Raw genomic sequence first — 18,422 nt, forward strand, 5'->3', positions numbered from 1 at the left:
GGTAGGACCAACATTTGCCTTTAGTTGCTTGGCTGGTCCTGACACAGTGGACCAAGACAATCTTGGTCCAAACTTTGGCCCCGCTTCCTAACCCCCCTGAGCATTTGCCTTCTCATCTACAAAATGGGGATAACAGCGCCACCTCTAGGCTGCAATGAGGAGTCGGTGAGAAGACCATGTGTGAAAGACCCCAGGACTGTGTGTAGCTCCTAGTCCGTCCTCTACAAATGCCAGCCCCCCTCGGTTCTTGCCCACTCGGCCACAGCTGGGCATGCACGGGCTGTGGCCAGGCAGCAGCCAACACACGGATACAAAAGGAGCCCCAGGTCGGAAAAGCCCGTCTGTGGCCCGCCATCCATCCTGCTGTGCAAAGCTATCTTGAGCCATTGCTCCTTGGAGCCAGCACAGGGATTACGGACGGACCACAGGAAACTGAGCAAACTAAGATTGCTTCCTCCTCCTCTCTCGTGCCACGGGAGCTGGCAGGGTGTGGCAGCAGCCGGGGGCCTCCGGAGTCTGCAAGTTCAGAGTGGATGGCTGGCCCAGCAGGCAGGGCCGGGGCCAGCCCAGGGCCACCACTTCCCATCCCACAGCTTCCGGTGCCCACCTGCACACAGACAGGTCAGCCCGGCAGGGTCAACCTTTTCACCCCCAGGGCCTTTGCACAGGCTTTTCTCCTTGGCTTATCTATCCCATCCCTCCCTCATCCTTTGAGACTGCTCCCAAATGTCAAACACTCCAGGAAATTCTTCCTGGCCCCCACCCTGGTCCAACCACCTGCGGGACCCGGACATTCTGCATTTACCGCACATGTCACACTGCCTTGCCAGCTCTGTCTCCCCACTAGACTGTTTCTTGAAATTAGAGATGGTGTTTCACGGACACCTGCAGCACTGGTGCATAAAACAGCGCCTGGCATATAATCAGTTCGTTCATTCTTTTCTTTCTGAACGTTTATTCTGATGCATCCAAGTGGTCCTCGGTCTATTGTGGGTGTGTGACCATGCAATGATAAACCAACGTCTTCGGCTTATCCTTGGTCCTGTGTTTCAAAGCACTTGAACTCCACTGGGTCAAACACACTGACTTGTGGCTCTGAGAATTATTGACTGTGTGTCCTCGGGTAAATTACTGAACCCTCATGAGCCTAAGTCGCCTTACCTGTCACCCACCGATTCAACAAACGTTTATGGAAAATCTGCTGGAGGTCTGTCCCAGATGCTGCGGGAAGGGACAAAGTCCCCTGCAATCCGGTGGCACAGCGGGAGCCAGAACTCACCTTGCTCATCTACCTGGCTTCCTCCATGGGGAGGCCGTCCGCAGGTGCCGCCGTGGCTGTCCTTCCTCCCCCGCAGCGGCTGGGACGCCAGGCAGGGCCTGGACCATCCCCAACTCTGCACTCTTCTCCTGAGACACTTCATAATCACACTTCATTCTGAGTTTGATAAATAAAGGTAATTGTGGGACAATTAGACTCTCTTCTCTTCCAACATCTTAATTGGAGCAAGACGCATGAGTCTTTCTTGTACATCATTTTGCCAGGCGCATCTGGGCCTCCTCATCCACCGTAGGAAGAGTGATGGCTCAGAACCCACTGCCGTGACACGCCTGGAAGCCAGCAAGCAGCTCCTGTGCAGCCCCCGACTAATCGCTGTGGATGTCTCCTGTCACATGCCGGGAGGGTCCCCCAAGTAGATCATGGCCTTGTAATCACCGTCATCAATCACGTGGCGGTGGTGATCTCCACAGCACCTGTGCGAGTGAGAAGCACGTGACTTCAGGAATCTGAAGATCCAAGTGCAAATCCCAGCTCCGTCGCCAATTTGCTTTGTGACCCCGGACAAACTGCTTAACCTCTCTGAGCTTCAGTTGCCCCAGAGAGGGACGATCATCCTTAAGACTATCAAGTAAGGCAACGATTCCTAAAAGACGGGGCAGGTAGCACCTGTGTAGCCATCTACCCACCCCCACCCCCACCCCTTCCCCTCCCCGCCAGCCTCCATCTGCAAAAACTGGCCAAGGAAAACCTGACCAAAGAGAGGGAAGGACAAACATGAGGCCTTTCCCTCGGGATCGGCAGCTCAAAACCGCACGCTATTGTTCAGATGCACAAAGGAAAAGTAAATATAGCTTCCTTCTAGCTCTCACAAATGATCTCATCTCACGCTCACCTACTCATCCCACTGATGGTAGAGGCGGGGTGGAGGGCTCTTAATTGGCAAATTCATTACCGATGAGATCCGAGTCTGTCCCTCTTCAGTTGAACATGGTCTCTCTGGGGTTAACTCTGTTGCCTTGGGGTGAACGCTCAACGTTTCAAGGTTTCCCCCCTTCCCACTTCTCCTTCCAAATACGGCGACAGGGGCTAGAGGTGGGTGGGGAGAATCCGACCGAGCTTCCTGGAAGCAGTGGGGTGAGGTCTCCCGTCTGTGCGTGGCCCGCCCAGTCCACACACGGGCAATCCATTCAAAGCACCTCGTCCTACAAGAGAGCGTCCTACAAGAGAGCAGGTGGCGGGCCCCAGCAAGGTCAGACACCCCTCCTGCCAGCGTCCTGTTCCCACGCCCACATCCTACCTCCTTCTCCACGTTGCGTAAGTGGCAGAGTTGGATCATCGGCACTGATGCCCTAGGACCCCGTGTAGGGTTTGGGGGATCTGTGGTCTCATCCCCACCAGAAGCTGATGCCCAGGAGGGAGGGCCCCTGGGTGTCTCCTTAGGCCCCAGGCCATGTCCTCCTCCTGGTTCCTGCTGGCCAGAATCCCTGCTTTGCCCACCCCCCACCCCCACCCCCCCACCGAGGTGGCTGAGCCTCCCCGTCCTCTGCCTGTCTGGCCAGAATTTCCCTCTTCCTCTCCTTCCATCTCCCTGCGCTCCTCCTGTGATCACCCAGACAGCCAGGCTGGGCTCTTGATATGCAAAGAGGACTTTAGGGACTTACAAAGCCTTCCCCTCTCTCAACAAAGCCCGGCTTTCAAGACCATTATCTGGCTGAAGACTGCAGGATCCTATTCAGTCAAAAGCCGAACATCAATTCTCCTCTTTTGTGCTCCCGATCCTCAATCCCATTCCTAAAACCCTGGACGCCTCTGGCTGAAAAGGAAGAAAGTCACATGAAAGCACTTAAGAAACACACCGGTACATTCAAAACCGGTATCATTCCTGTTACACCAGATTTCCCGGGTGTCAGAGCGAAAAGAGCCCTGGGGAGAGCTTCCCCCACCCACAGAGAGACCCAGAGAGGGGCCAAGGCTTGCCTCAGGCCGCACAGCAGGGCCCCAGCAGGGCAAAGGCTCCGTTAGGCAAAGGGTGCTGGGACTTTCCTCTCTTGGGCACCCTGTGCCTCAGCCCTTTTCAGCCTGCCCCGCTCACCAAGACACCCCCACCCCCGGCCCAGGGTTCAGACGCACCGGCTGGGACCTGTCCTCCCACATCACACTGGAACCACCCTGGGTCACAGCGATGCTCGGCCTTCTGACCCTGTCCAGTCCCCGTGCGTCCCCCTACCTGGGCCCGGCTCCCCCTGCCCGCACCTGCGCTCTGGGTTGCTTGCTACCTGTGGCGGGGTCCCTCTGTGGCTGCCTGCCTCCTCCTCCGCGCAAGGCACTGTGGGGCCTCTTTATCCTCAACGTGAAGCCACCACCTTGTCACTGAGCCTCAGTTTCCCCATCTTTACATAGAATGTGATGAAACGGTGGCTTTTACACCATTTTAGCAATGGACAAACAGCTGTTCTCTTTTAAGCAGGGAGATGGGGTCCTCCTCCCACAGGGCCTGGAAATTTGAGGGTTATGTATGTATAAATATACATAAATACACACACACACACACACACACACACACACTCAATTGATGCTAGCAGGCCAGGCCCAGAGACCCAGAGGGGATACCACAGGACCAGCCAAGAGGGCTGTCAGCTTCACACAGGATGGAGTGGCTCAAATGTGAGCCAGCAGGAGGTGAAAGCAGAGTTTACTGGAGAGAGAGAGAGAGAGAGAGAGAGAGAGAGAGAGAGAGAAGATACAGAGGGACTGAGTGTCCAGGAGATTCAGAAAGGAGAGAAGAGAGCTTGGTCTTTGCTTGGCATCTGGGGTTTTTATTGACGATTGTGGTCTGGTGCACGTGTCCTGTGGGGCATCCAGGAAGTGGGCCGATCAAGGGCCGGGGTCCGAGTGTCCTTCACTGAAGCCCTGAAGCCCAGGGTCTTGGCGTCAGGGTGTCTGGAGTCAGTGGTCTTGGAGAATGTTTAGGACGACCCTGCCCGGTCACCCCTTAGATTATCTGTGGTGCTGGAAGTGTCCAAAGGAATCATTAACTCCTTGACCTTTACGAGGAGGACAGGCATTAAGGTGTGTGTAAGGCAGGCGTGCAGGTCCCAGCAAGAACGGAAGTGGGAAAAGAAGCAAAGGCAAAAAACAAAACAAAACCAAACAAAACCACGGCTTTTCTCCACAGGGTCCCTCCAGTTTTCCTGCCTCCCACTGGTTTTGCAGGTGTCCCAGAGCCTAGATGCAACACAAAACTTGAACATCACTGAACTGGATATTTCTTCAGCGTCCTTTCACCTCTAGACACAAGTCAGGACTAGGCTGAGCTGCGAGGAACAGAATCAAAAAGCAAAACAAGACAAAACACTGGGCTGGGGCTTCAGTCACAGAGGGATTGTCCTCCTCCCCTACCAGGAAGACCGGACCCTCATGATCACAAAATGGCTGCTTCCACTCCGGCATCCTGTCTGTGCTCCGAGCAGGAAGAGAGGGACTGGCAAAGAGCTAGAAGCCCATACCAGTCGGGTGACCTGCCTTTAAAGACTCTGCCGGAAGCCTCACCCCGTGAATCTGCTTATATTTCATGGGCCAGAATGGGTCTGGGAAAAATAGTTTGGGGTTTTTTAATCTGGGCCCGTCGCCACCGTGAAGAAAGCCTGGGTCCGATGAGTAAAGCTGATGAAGAGGGTGGTGGGCAACTATAAAGGTGTCAGCCAGTCCCAGCCTGCCATTAACATGCGTGCTCTGGGACACACTCCCTCTCGGCCCCAGGCCTCAGTGTCCCCACTTCAAAACTGGGAGAATTGGGCCCAGATGCTATCGGGCCATCTCCAGCTCTGATTGCTTGGGTGTAAATCCTGCCTCCACTACCTCCTGGCTGTGTGACCTGGGGCAGGCCCCTTTCCCTCTCTGAGCCTCAGCCGCTCATCTCATGAAATGAGAGGCCAGATGCTGTTTGGGGCCCTAGCGGCTCTGAGAGTTGCTCTCAGAAGCCGGGCCGGGCTGTTGACAGGACAGCAGCTCTCTTCCTGGGCTTGAGGGCAGGCGAGGTGGGGGGCGGGGGTGTTGGAGAGGAAGGGGTCAGCTGGTTTCCTGTGGCCGGGGCGGTGACCTGGGCAGCATGGACTTCCTGTTTCCCAGGGGGAATCTGGGGCTGCTGTAGTCCAAAACCGTCGCTGGGGCAACCTTCCCTGCGTCATCTCCCCGGTCAGCGTGTGCTTGAGGGAGGCGCTCGCAACAATGGCCCTTTGTGTCCACAGCTCTGCCGGCCCCGGCCCGAGGAGCCTCGTGCCCGCCCATTTTCCAGATAAGAAAGCTGTGGCATAGGTAGGTAAAGTCACTTGCCCACAGTCACAAGGCTGGTGAGAATTAAGGCAGGAATTGGGACCTGAGTCTTCTGAAAACATCCACGGCCCTTAGCACCAGACTGTCCTTTGGGGCCCCCCCCGGACCCCGAAAGAGCCTAGAGTTTGACCCTCCAGTGGCCCGAGGACCTAGGATGTGACCCTCAAGAGGAGCGGGTAGGGGCGCCTGGGTGGCTCAGTCGGTTGAGCGTCTGACTTCAGCTCAGGCCGCGATCTCGCAGCGCATGAGTTCGAGCCCCGCATCGGGTTCGCTGCTGTCAGCCCGCTTTGGATCCTCTGTCCCCCTTTCTCTGCCCCTCCCCTGCTTGCGCTCTCCCCAAAATAAATAAATATTACCAAAAAAAAAAAAAAAAAAGAGAGAGAGAGAGAGAGAGAGAGAGGAGGGGTTAGGCGTGGAAGTGACCCGAGACAAAGCTGTTAAGACAAGGGAGTCCTGCCCCCACCCCTGGCCTGAACCAAGCTTCCAGAACAGGACAGGTAATAGTAACGGATAAAAGCGCGCCTACTGAGCAGTTCCAATGCGCCAGGTGCCTTCGGTGTGGATTAATCTGTTTGCTCTGACAAGCAACCCGAAGAGGCGAGTATGGTTATTATCCCCATTTCATAGATCAGAAAACTGAGGTTGCTGAGACTTACCTGCCAAGTGCGGGAGCTGGGCTGGGAACACACACCTAGGTCCAGAACAATCCCCGTGCACCCGGGAGGGGCTGAGGGAGCCCCAGCGCTGGACAGCTCGGGATCTGTGACATCCGACGGCTGACCTCGAAGGCCACTCAGGCAGGAGGGCATCTCAACGGAGCCAGTGTGGGGTAGCCACAGCCCAGAGGGCAGGCCCTCAGCCCCAGTTCCTGGCACCAGGCCTGCCCTTTCTCCCCAACCTGGACACATTCCCAGTTAGGGGGTCCCCAAATGACTGAGGTTCCTGTCCTGCTACCCTCAGTGAAAAGAAGTCAGTGACAAAAAAGAAAGTTACACTTCTTATAAACTAGCTCTGTGACTCCATATCTGATACTCTCTCATCAAACCCATTACACGGATGCGCAAACTGAGACTTTAGATAAGTAATAAAGATGTGCATTCCAGCCAATGAGCTCACAGGCTCCTTGGGTCAGTTTGGGCAGACCTGGATGGACAGTGGGACAAGCTGGGGCTGGAGACTCTGACAGTTCCTAGGTTCAAATCCTATCTCTGCCACATGGTTGCTGTGCGACCTTAAGCAAACGGCCTCTCTGACATCAGTTTGATAATAGCCTCCTTCATTCATTTGTGCCACATACACTTATTGAGTACCTACTATGTGCCAGCGGCTGTGCTAAGAACCAGGGATTCAGAGCGAATGCACCTTTTAAGGGGACGTCAGGATCCACCTGACAAGTGGTGGACCGGTCCCCTTTCCTTCCCCACCCCTGAGTGTACCCCATAGCACCTGACTCAGGGCCCTGCCTCTGCATGTACAACAACATAAATATCTCTCACGGTGGTTCGCAGATGCTCTCACTGGAGTCTGAGGTGGGTGGTGCCCGAGACAGCTGGGCGAGAATCCCTCTTCCGAGGCCCCATTATTACCTTTGTGTTTTCCAGAACTATTGACTTTGCACGGCCACCTGCTGTCCCGCCGGCAGAGGTGTGGCCACATGGCTGGGAATGGAAGTCGCTGGGTGGGGCTGGCTCTCAGCCACTGCTCGGGCATAAGAAAACACTCCCATCTGGGGAGGGGAAGCCCCTGGAATCCATTCCAGCCAGCCTGCCCCGGGCCGCGGGCTCTCAGCCTTCCTTCCGGAGGGTAGCCCCATGCAGAGCCAGCCCTGGGTGGCAGGGTCACGGGAGGGCTCCAGATAGGTGTGTGTATGTGTGTGTGTGTGTGTGTGTGTGTGTGTGTGTGTGTAACTGCGTGTCTATGTCTGTATGTATCTGAACCTCTGTGTGGGTCTGTGTGCATGTGTCTGTGTGTGTATATCTCAAGGTTACCAAGCCCCAGAGGGGAGTAGTGCCCCGAGACCATCCCAAATGCACTGAGGCAGACACACAAAACCTCTACACAGACCCATTACACGCCCACAGTCTTATACACACATAGGTGTACGTATACACATGGGCACACACCCATAACCACAGACACACACAAACATTTCTTCACCCAGGGACAAATACAAAGACACATTCGGACACCCAAGGGCTGGCCGGACCAAAGCCTAGGGGAGAGTGCTAACGCAGAGAGGACAGAGACGGGCCTTCAAAAGGCTCACGGCTAAGGGGACCCTGTGGGTCCCTCCCCGGAGCACAGGGTAAGCCGGGGCGGGGAGAGCACGGGGCCCGGAGGAGAGAAGGCCCAGCTCTGTAGACTGGAGTGCAGTCAAGGAGGGCTTCTCGGAGGAAGTGACAGAGCGAGCTTTGGAAAGAGTAGCCTGGCATCCCTCAGTCCATCCATTCTCAGAGGAATCGGTGTGGTGTGCTCTTTCCTAACAATTAAATAAGACACCGGGAGTCCAGAAGCTGGAAGGGGGGCTTGGCGGTGCATTTTGGGGTGTAATTGCCGGGTGAGAGGCGCAGGAAGATCTTACCTCAAACATCCATCAGCCTCTCCTCCGGCTAGGCCTCCCCCCTCCCCTGCCACCAGTCATTGTCCTACCTCCTCCCAGGGGTGTCCTTCCCCCCCCCCCCACCCCCCATGTCTGGGGCTATCACTGTCCACCCACAGATCGTGTCCCTGGCCTCCAGGTAACAGAAAAACGCTTTCCTCCTTAGGGGAGTTTCCTCTTCTTTACTCCATGTGGGGGGCACAATCCCAAGGACCCAGCCCCTTGGCTCCAGGCTACATGAAAGACCCAGACCTGGCCGTTAAGCACCACATCTCCTGGCCAGTGATTGGCCACAGATGGTCAGGTGACCCTGGCCCAGCCAATCAGTCTCCTTCCCTGGGATTTTTGTGTGACCGCTGGAAAGGAGATGCTCTCAGTCTCCTTCCTGCCTCACACCCTAAAAGGCTGTGACTCCCAGCTACCTGTGGGAGTCACAGTGTGCCGTGTGGAGGAAAGCTATCTGGAATGGAAACGAATGAGCCCAGCAGGGCCAGGCAGAGTGGAGAGAAGGACGGCCCCCACCACTTTGTCAGAGTCTGATCCAGGAGCGTCCTGCTCAGCGATGACGGCCAACAAAGCCCCTTATTCTGGGTTCTGACTGGGTGTCTGCTCCCTGCAGGGAGAGGAGCCCAAGTAGCCCAGCTACCCTTCTCTTCCTTCCTGTCATCTGTCCTCACCCCCTGTTGCCATCTTCCACACATTCACATAGACATGGCCCCACCCACCTCCCCCTCCTCCCCAAACCCATCATCTCAAGCCCCCTGCCTCCCACCCTCAGCCTTGCATTGCTGACCCTCCCCAGAGGGGGCTGCCCTGGGGCTCCCACGGCCAGATCTTGCAGGATTGATGTTCCAGGCCCCGGGTGAGCAACCCGGCCCTCCCTGTTAGCAGGGCCCATAGAGCAGACCTGCCCCTGGTCAGGCCTGGGTATCTCTGCCCTCTTCTAAGGCATCAACACCCTCTCTGGTCTTCAGGCCTCCCGTCGTCTCTCTCTCTCTCCCCTCCAACCCACCATGCACTCTGCAGCCAGATCTCCCAAAAATGCAAATCTGTCAATGTCACTCCCCATCCGACAGAACTCTGGCCACTGTCTGTGCCCTCAGGGGTGACAGCCGTTAGCCTGCCTATCAGCTAGGTTACGGGTTTAGCCTCTCGGACACCGAAGAACACTAAACAAGAGAGAAGTTTATCTGACCCTCATAGAAGAATTCACACATAAAAGCATCCAGTGGCTGGCGCCTCTCGGCATCAGGCACACACATTCTTTCTGTCTTGTTCCATCATTCCTGGGCTGTTTTCCATGATCACCTTCCGGCCAATGGAATAGGGGAGCAGGTAGAGGAGAGGGCACACCACCGCCCTTTACAGGAACCTCCCTGAACCCGCTATACTTTTGCTCGCACCCTATTGGCCACATTAGTCACATGACCCCCAGACAGAAGGGAGGCTGGGAAATGTAGTCTGTATTCCAAGCCGCCGTGTGGTTACTGGGGGAGGGAGAGTGGATATCGGGGGTCGGCCACCGCCGCAGCCTGGCATTCAGGGCCCTTCTTGGCCAGCCTCGTCCTGGGGATGCGCACTTTTGCGCATGCTCTGCCTTCGCCCGCCTCCTCTTTTCTGCCTCCAGCTCCGAGAAGCCTTCCCGGACCAGCGCCGCTCCGGCCCCGGATGAAGCGTGTCCGTGCCCACTGTTGACACGGTGCTGTGTGGGGGCGTCCGTCTCCCGCCCCAGGCTGGGAGCAAGTCCAGGGCAGGGACCACAACTGACTCCATTCTGTGTCCCCACACCAAACCTGCAACCGGCTGGGCAGCGGGGAACACGGAATGAGGGCCCGACTGAGCAAGGGAACTGTCGAAATCGGAAATTCTCAGCTGGGGCATGACCATTGACTGAACGATGGCGGGCCCTGAATGTGACTGAGCTGATCAGGCAGGCGAGACATCTCTGGGGACCCCGCCTCCGTCGGTGCCGTTCCCCGCCCCCCAGTAGCTGGCCTGTGCCATCAGATGCGTAAACCTGACCCCCGGGGACTGTGTCTAAAGGCGCTGACGTTTTGGTCCCAAGGAGGGTGGGGACAATGTTGGTGCATTGGGGGGGGGGGGGGGTCGCGGCCTCCGCTCTGTATGATATGTGGCATGAAGAGCCTGTGCCCAGGGATAAGCCTGACCGAGGGGCCTGTGGCGATGACGGGTCAGGAGAAAACTACCCACAAGCCCCCACTCACAGAGCCCTCGGCCGGGTGGGCTACAGAAAGAACAACAAAAGGTTAGGGAACTACACCTTCATCCTGACCCCTGGGACGAGAGGGGCCCACTGGAGGCAGAAGACATTGTGACACGGACGGCACGTTACTTCAAGTGCTCTGTGCCTCAGTTTCCCCCCTGCAGAGGGGATAACAGCAGTGCCTTCCTTGTGGGGTCATAGTGAAGATTAAGGGGTTAATCCGCGCCCGGCGCCACCCCAGGGCTCGGCCGGTCTAAGTGCCCACAGAGAGCGCAGAGGGGTGATGAAAATACACCGGCTCTGGGCTCAGACCGGCCTGAGAGGGCGTCCCAGTTCCCCTCGCTGAGCCTCAGTTTTCTCATCTGTGAAGTGGGGGTGCCGACACCGCCGGACCTCGGGGGGCCCGGAGAGCTTCACTGAGACAAGGGTGTGGCGGGCTTGGTACCGGGGAGCCCTCTCTTCATCCCCCAAGACCGGGGCGGGAGGGACGGGGCAGAGATGCCTCCCAGCTCCCCCTGCTGTAGACACAGCCTGGGGAGGGGGAGGCCGCCTGGCGAATAATCTTGTTAATGGTAATCATCACCCTGATGCTCGTTAATGTGATGACACTGGGCTCCCAGCCGCTGCCTGGCTCAGTGCTGCTCCGCGCGCCTCCTCTCCGCCTGGCAGGGGCTCCGTAAACACTCATTACGCTCCGTCCCCCGGGGAGGCCGCCAGGAGAAGCCGCTATTCCGGGCACACAGACCAACTCCGGGCCTCCGGCTCTGCTGGTAACCGGCATCCCCACACTCGCTCCCGCACGTGCGCGTGCGCGTGCGCACACCCTCGCAGTCACGGACACACTCATCCACCCTGTCACGCACACCGAGGGCACACGCTCACACACTCAGACATGCACACGCATGGGGGCCGCACGCGTAGGCGCGCGCACACACACCGGGGACATACACATTCACACGCACGCAGGCGCGCGCACACTCACGCACTGGGGCCACACACACACACACACACACGCAGTCACACACAGCTGTGCAGCACTTTCCAGTCTCCTCGCTGACCACGGCTAATTGCTCACGATGATGGAGGCTTACTGTCCTGCCCATCTTGCAGCTGAGGAAACGGAGGCACCCGGGGGGTTATAGTCACCAGCCCATCAAGCGGGGACCGCTGGGTCCCGAGTGCAGGGGAGGCCTGCGTGTGACCCTAACCCGCCTCAGAGGATATCAGCTCGTTCAGTCCCCATGGCAGTTCTGGGTCCTGTTGTCCCCATCGCACTCATGAGGAAATGGGCTCAGAGAAGTGATAGCATCTGCCTAGGAACACACAGCCAGGATCCATGCGCTACCTGACTTCAGAGCCTTCCCCCTCCCCTTAAAGGGGAAGAAACTGGGGCCCCGGGAGATTAAACCACCCCGGGGATCGACACTGAGAGCCAGGGCCAGCTCAAAGGCCTGCAGTCCAGGGCACCGGCCTCCCGCCCTCCCCCGAACAATGACCCTCTTAGAGACCTTCTTTCGGAGCCAGAACCAGTCGCCGGGCCGCAGGGGGATTCAGCATCACCGTGTTTCAGCCTCCTCCCCCTCCAGCCCCAGGGTTCCTCCAGGCCGCTGCAATTCTGTGTTGCCAGCCCCGGCTGCTTGTCCCCGGGCCAGTCGCATCCCATCACCTCTCCGGGCCTGAGCTTCCTCAAGACAAAGACCACAGCTGACACTCGGGGGCGTTCATGACATCCCAGGATTGTTCTATGAGCTTCCATGTAAGGGTTCACTTTACCCTCATTCTTGCCCTGAAAGGAAGGTAGGAAAAGAGTCTCTGGCTTTTAAGATTCTGTTATTCTACGGGATTCTATGATTCCCACGGGGTCTGTTGTGAAAGATCCTAAAAAGACTCCATGATTCTGGGAGACTCAGGTGCTGGAAGGTTTCATCCACTGGCCTGAGGATCACAGAGTTAAAGGATGTCATGAATTGGTGATTCGTGGAGCCCCACGAGCCTCAAGGGCGAGAGGCAATTTGTTAGCCCTCAGCCAGCCTCGAAGGCCACCGTGTGTCCACCCCCTTACCCCGCCCCCTCCCTCAGCTATGACATCGGAGCCACAGCCAAGGCAGAACAGCCTGTCTCTATGACATGGCTCTGAGGCCAGGGCCAGCGAGGACTGTGGGGGCCGCCGGAGTGCGGGGCGGATCACTTGCACACAAAGGGCTCCATGGACCCGCCTCCGCTGCCCTGGCCGAGCCTCACACACAATGGAAGGACCTGTCGAGGCCGCACCGAGCCTGCCCCCTCTCTCAGCCAGAGACACCCAGAAATGCCGCTGAGTTCAGTCCCAGAGCAGGCCGCCTCCCTGCTCAGAAGGGCCCCTGCCAGGAAGCGGGGCGGACAGAGAAAAGCAGGTGCCTCTTCCCTCTTCTTAGCGGTTCTGACCTCTCTACCTGTGCTCCTACAGTCCCCCTGCCTGGCACACCCCTCTCCCCTCCCGCTCTCTCTGTAAATCCTTCCAGGCCCAGCTCAGGTCCCACCTCCTCCAGGAAAACCTGCCTGGTTACTCTAACCCTCACAGATTTCCTCCCTCACCTGAGTCGTGTGTGTTACATGACGTTGGGTGCTAACGTGTGGCCCCAACATTCCAGAGTTACCCTCCTCGCTATCACCAGAGCAATTTTTCTGGACCACAAAGGTGACCTTGTCCCTCTCTTTCTGTGGATCTTGACTCTCCAGCGTGGTATTCACACCCATTCCCAACTCTAAACCCATCCTTTTTATCTGTCTTTTTTTCCTGCCTTGGATCCATGCACTAAGCCTTGGCCAGATGAAGTAAGGATCCACCTCCCAGACTACGCAGTCACAGGGGAAGCCTTTCTAAGGCTGGGGCAGCTGTGACCCTGCCTCGATGCCAAGAAACAGATGTTGAGGGTCCCCTCCCCTACCTCATCCTACACATACACATACGCACGCGCACACACACGCACACACGCATGCATTCACGCACGCACGAACACATGCACACACCAAGCTGCCCCCAGGGAGCCCCCTGGGATTTGCAGCCTTAGCGTGTGTGTTGGTACCACGGACAGCACCGGAAAGGGGTTCGGGGGGACGGGCACTGGGTGCTACTAAAATCCACCCCTATACACACGTCCTGGGACGTTCATGGATTTCATACAGCAGGCATTTGTTGAACACCACCCTCGTGCCCCACCCCTGCGAGGTGTTATGGAAAATACCAGAAGGAAAGATATTGACTGTCACTGTCCCCAAGGGACTTACAATCTGGTTGGGGAATTGATTGTCTTGCCAGCAATTTCCCACCCACCTGCCCCTGAGCTACCAAGGCCATGTTTACAAAACTGTAAATCTGACCATATATCGCTCCCTAAAAAGTTGCACAGCAACCCCCCACATTGCTTATACGAGAAACCCTCACCACCCCCCATGAACCCAACACTCCAGACCCACTTGATCTCCACCAGTCCCCAAATAACCTGGGGTGCCTTTTGCACCCTTTCCTCCTCGTTTAAGGATTGTCTCCCCCTCTTCTTTTCACAGGGAACTCCTACACAGCCTTCAAAACTCAAATATTTTCTTCTGGAAGCCCCAAAGTTAATTGTCCCCTCCTCTGTACTCCCAGAGGCTTGGTGCATATCCATATCAGCAGGCGGCATTGAACTCTGACTTGGCGTGTGCCCGTCTCACACAGAAGCTAGCTACCTTTGTCTGGGCCGGTGAGAACAGGCGCGGCGATTGCCAGAAGGTTCTTAGAAAGAACCTCAGTTGATCAACCACGGCTCCAACAGTGCTCATATTTGACAACTTCAGATTTACTGGGAAGCCTAAAAATAATGCCAAAGCTGTGCTTTTTATATCCCTCTTTCACTGAAGAAACCTGCCTGCCTTGTCTTTGGGAAGAGGGAGCCTTAATTATTATATAGACCATATGCCCAATAACTGATAGAATATGGTTAAATAAAACATAGCCTCTAACGGATCGAATGCAGATGTGAGGCTCAGCCCTGTCCCTCCCACATCGTAGGGATTCTCAGGCATCTGATTCCAGGTCTAGCTTCTCTACCTCAGCCTGTGAGTCTCCCAAGGGCCAGGACTGTGGGTCTTTTAATTCCATATCCCTGGTACCCAGCACAGTGGCTGGGACACAGTAGGCATCTCCCAATATTGGGTGAATGACTAACAGACTGGAACAAGTCACGTGGGCTCCAGGTCAGATGTCCTAGGTTCAAATCAAATCTTCATTTCACCATGTATTAGCTGTGTAATTTCAGACACATTTTTTCAAAAAAAAATTTTTAATGTTTTTATTTATTTTTGAGACAGAGAGAGACAGAGCATGAGCAGGGGAGAGGCAGAGAGGGGAAGACACAGAATCTGAGGCAGGCTTCAGGCTCTGAGCTGTCAGCACAGAGCCTGATGCGGGGCTTGAACTCACGGAGTGTGAGATCATGACCTGAGCTGAAGTCAGACGCTTAACTGACTGAGCCACCCAGGTGCCCCACACATTTTTTTTTTTTTAAGTTTATTTATTTTGAGAAGAGAGGGTGGAGGAAGAGAGAGAGAGAGAGAGAGAGAGAATCCCAAGCAGGCTCTGCACTGTTAGCATGGAGCCCGACGCAGAACTCGATCTCACAAACCATGAGATCATGACCTGAGCTGAGATCAAGAGTCAGAAGCTCAACCACCTGAACCACCCAGGAGCCCCTGAGACACATGTTAAAAGGGTCTCGGTGTTCTCATCTGTAAAATGGGCATATTAACAGTATATACCTCATGGGGTTATTTCTGACATCTAAATGAAACACTATAGAAAGGAACAGGCTGGCTAATTGTAAGTGTCCAATAAAGGGTCATTGTTTTTATCACTACCGTTGTGTTAAATTGTGTGGTTTCTACATACGCCCATTGGAATTCCGAGAAAAGAGAGAGCACCGTGCCGTGGAGAAATTCAAGATGACTACTGGCTAATATCCATGAAGCATTCTCTACGTACCGTGCATCAACTTACCTAAACCTCAGGACCCTTCTATGAGGTGGGTACTGTGATTATCCCTATTTTATCCCCATAAGGAAACTGAGGCACAAGAGATTAAATAACTTGCCTGAGATTACTTAGCCAATAAGTTGAGGAGGCAGGACTCAAACCGGGGCAGTGAGGCCCCAGTCTGTTAACCTCAAGAAAGCTGGGGGCTGGGCTGGGCCTTGAAGGTCAAGCCGTGAGGCAGAGCCACCTATGGTGGGAAGAAGAACTTTTCTGTTCACACCCTTGCCAACAGCCAACCCACAGGCTCTCCCTCGAGCCTGGGTCCCTCCCCCTCGTTCACCGACGGCCTCCCTCAGGCCTTCCCTGCTCTCCATCCTCTTCTCTTCCAGGCCTATTTCCTCCTGGCCTCCTGGCCTCCTATTCTTACCAGTCCCAAAGACTAATGCTGCCTGGGGGTTCCTGGGAAGGCGTCGTGGAGCAGGGCTTTGAAGGACCCATAGGAGTTTGCCGGGAGAGCGGGGGAGTCCAGGTCGCCTGTACAGTTTTATTACCTACGCCCTCAGTCTTCTCGGAGTCTATAGGCCTCAGTTTCCCCATCTGTAAGCATGAAAGTAACGAGTGCCTACCACGTCTCATGATTTTTGTAAAGATTAAATATATCACTCCGCTGAGGCTGCCATAATGAAATCTGACAGACTGGGTTTACTGTCTTAGACAAGGGACGTTTGTTCCCTCGGAGTCCGGGGGGCTGGCAGTCTGAGAGGCGGGTGGCCACACGGCCGGCTTCTACTGAGAGCCCTCTTCCTGCCTTGCTGTGTCCTCACATGGCCTTCCTCTGTGCTCACACAGAGAGAGTGCTCAAACGCTCTCATGTCTCTTACAAGGTAAAGACACTAATCCTATTGGGTAAGTGTCCCAGGGCCCCAGTCTTATGACCTCACTTAACCTTTATTACTTCCTTAGAAGCCCTGTCTCTAAGTACAGTCACATCGGGGGTTAAGGCTTCAAAATATGGATTGTGGGGGAGACGATTCAGTCCATAGCAGAAAATGGGCTCATATGTCAAAAACGATGCTATTTTAAATAAACACCTGTATAGCACTGACCACGTGCCGGGCCCTGTTCTAAATGCACGCGTATTAAAAAGCACTTAGGGGGCGCCTGGGTGGCTCAGTCGGCTGTCTGGCTCTTGATTTCAACTCCGGTCGTGATCTCAGGGTCGTGGGATCGAGCCCTGCGTCAGGCTCTGCACAGATCATGGAACCTGCTTAAGATTCTCTCTCTCTCTCCCTCTGTCCTTCTCCCCCACTCACACTCTCTCTAAAAATAAAAATTAAAAAAAAAATTTTTTTTTTCAATTTTAAAGCACTTAGGATGTTGTGAGTGCGGTCCATGCAGTCCGTGGTGACTGCCGTTCCTGGGAAGACCACCCCCGTTGCTGTTGGGCACCTGCTGTGTGCTGGGCATCATGCTGGGCACATGGCTCTGCCTTGCCTCCGGATCCCCACAAACCCCTTTAGTGGTCCCCACTGTGCCCATTATACAGAGGAGGAAGCCAAAGTCAGGAGGCAAAGTGGCTTGCCCCAGGACAGCCCGGGAAGAACTGGCCGAGGCCGGGGGATGACCCCCAGCCGTTCATGCCAAAGCCTGTGCCTTGACCTTGCAGCCTACTCAGAGCCTACTTCAGTATTCCCAGCAAGACGTGACAAAGGTCTAGACTTGGCCAGAGCCTTGTAGATGGAGAGAAATGACCCAACCCAATGTCCTTCAAAGTGGGAGGAGTAACCCCCAGCCAGCCCACCTCACGGGACTGGCGTGAACAGCGAACAAGGCCAAAGATCCCCCGGAAAGCCGTGACCCGCCGCCCGCGTGGGAAGGGCGGTGTCTGTTCCTCCTTCTGGCAAGAGGCTGACACCTCTAGAGGAGGGTAGGCCACCGCCACGTCCGTCGTCACTATTCCATGGGAGTTCTTCCATCAGAGAAGTTCGCGGGAGTCAGCGTCCGTGGCAGGGGAGGGGACGAGGCCGGTGAAGGTGCTGGCCCCCTGGAAGTGGACCACACAAAGCAGGGGAGATGTGACATTGCAGAAGCCCCCGGTCGGGGCGGGGGACGCGGAGGGGGTGTAGGGCAGGCAGGGGCCCGGGGCGCAGGGGCCTGGGGCACAGGGTCAGAAGACCTAGTTTTGCCTTTGCTGGCGTGAGACCCTGGCAAGACCTCATGCCCCCGGCGATCAATTTCTTTTTCTTTTCTTTTCTTTTTTTTTTTTTTAACATCTTTGAATGAAGCATTCAAAATTTAAACTTCAGGTCGATAGAATAATTTAATGAACCCCCATGTGCCCATCCTTCAGCTTCTCCAATTACCAGCCTAAATCTCACGTCGCCCCCTCTGCTTGCCCACCCGCGCCCTCCTCCCTGCGCTTGCCGTGAGCCCGTCACAAGCATCCTATCGTTTTATCTGCAAATATTCCAGTCTACATAAGGATAAGGATGCTTTAAAGAAGAAACACACATATTTATAGGACCACTGTCACATCTAGGAACACGGACAATGATCCTTTTACAACAACTATTCATTCATAGGTCAGATTTCCACCTGCCTCATAATTAGCTTGGAGTTTTGGTGGTTTTTTTTGTTTTTGTTGTTTGTTTTTTTAAAATCTGAATTGGGATCTGAATCAAGTTCCCACGTTGATTAGCTAACAAGCCTTTTAAGCTTACCTGTAAATTACCGCTTCATCTTGCAAGAATGTGTGAGAACTTAATTGAAGAAACTGGGTCATCTGTCCTTTAGAAGTGCCCCCGCAGTGTGGGGCTTTGCTCACAGGCTCGCTGTCTCTATCTGTGAGGGGTGGGGGGCAATCGGGGTCTCCCAGGATGAAAGCAGGGAGCGTCTGTGAATGGGCACTGACCACGAGAAAGCGCCCAGCAAATATGTCCTGCGTTAACATATCTTTTGAGTCTGTCCCTATGCCCGTGGCCTCTGTTTCTCTGACGGC

The 18,422-nt window shown here is 55.4% G+C and overlaps 2 long non-coding RNA genes across 4 annotated transcripts in view; one reads left to right on the top strand and one right to left on the bottom strand.

The window, feature by feature from the left end:
• Positions 1–9,802, bottom strand: part of LOC121024932 (uncharacterized) — an 18,988-nt gene extending 9,186 nt beyond the window's left edge. The window contains exons 1-4 of one of the 3 annotated variants that reach the window (XR_005787882.1): positions 9,406–9,802; positions 3,556–3,773; positions 2,941–3,092; positions 1,280–1,752 (exon numbers count right to left, since the gene is read on the bottom strand). This is a non-coding gene — a long non-coding RNA (uncharacterized LOC121024932). Of the gene's footprint in view, positions 1–33; positions 1,753–2,940; positions 3,093–3,555; positions 3,774–9,405 lie in introns of those variants that run through there. The other 2 variants (XR_005787880.1, XR_005787881.1) reach the window with 2 other exon arrangements.
• Positions 9,803–12,583: 2,781 nt separating this feature from the next.
• LOC121018220 (uncharacterized) lies at positions 12,584–14,428 on the top strand. Its single transcript, XR_005785093.1, has 2 exons — positions 12,584–12,827; positions 13,981–14,428. It is a non-coding gene; the product is annotated as an uncharacterized LOC121018220 (long non-coding RNA).
• The last annotated feature ends 3,994 nt before the right edge of the window (positions 14,429–18,422 follow it).

This window comes from Herpailurus yagouaroundi, unplaced genomic scaffold (assembly GCF_014898765.1).
Source record: "Herpailurus yagouaroundi ecotype Mexico unplaced genomic scaffold, PumYag 77, whole genome shotgun sequence".
In the NCBI taxonomy this organism is placed as follows: domain Eukaryota; kingdom Metazoa; phylum Chordata; class Mammalia; order Carnivora; family Felidae; genus Herpailurus; species Herpailurus yagouaroundi.